At 35.3% G+C, this 652-nt stretch overlaps 1 non-coding gene across 1 annotated transcript; it reads left to right on the forward strand.

Annotated features, from left to right (window-relative positions):
• The first annotated feature begins 156 nt into the window (after positions 1-156).
• trnas-gcu (transfer RNA serine (anticodon GCU)) lies at positions 157-238 on the forward strand. Its single transcript has one exon. It is a non-coding gene; the product is annotated as a tRNA-Ser (tRNA).
• The last annotated feature ends 414 nt before the right edge of the window (positions 239-652 follow it).

Consider the following 652-nt stretch of genomic DNA (forward strand, 5'->3'; position numbering starts at 1 on the left):
GTGGTGAAGGTATGTCGTCATAATCATGAAAAAAACACATCGATAAAAAGCCAAAGTATAGTGTGTCGAAAAAAAGTGATAGTACACCTCGTAAAAAAGTGACAAAAGTCATAGCACAGTATGTTGAAAATACACATAGTATGTGACCTACAAGTAGACGAGGTGGCCGAGAGGTTAAGGCGATGGACTGCTAATCCATTGTGTTCTGCACGCGTGGGTTCGAATCCCATCCTCGTTGTACTAGGGAGTGTTATACTGCAACTGGTACTAGTCAACAGAATGACTGTCTGCAGTATTATCTGTCTCTCCTTTGTAGTATAGTTATGTAAAAAAAGGTAAAGTAGAGGACTGTATGTTGAAAAAGTGATGAAAAGGTCATAGCATGGAAAAAAAGGTGATAAAAGACATAGTGTGTGAAAAAAATATTTTTGTGAAAAGATTCATAGTATAGTATGTCAAAAAAGTGATTAAAAAAGACAGTATAGCATGTCAAAAAAAGTAATGAAAAAGTCATAGTATAGTATGTCAAAAATAGCAATATAAAAAGTCATAGGTTTGAGACACAGACTATGACGTCTATGTTGTTAGTTGGGACTTACTGGTCCTTCTGGGAACTTTAAGATGTTGGAAAACTGAATCTGAATATATGATG

The sequence above is a fragment of the Etheostoma spectabile genome, chromosome 15 (assembly GCF_008692095.1).
Source record: "Etheostoma spectabile isolate EspeVRDwgs_2016 chromosome 15, UIUC_Espe_1.0, whole genome shotgun sequence".
Taxonomy (NCBI): Eukaryota; Metazoa; Chordata; class Actinopteri; order Perciformes; family Percidae; genus Etheostoma; species Etheostoma spectabile.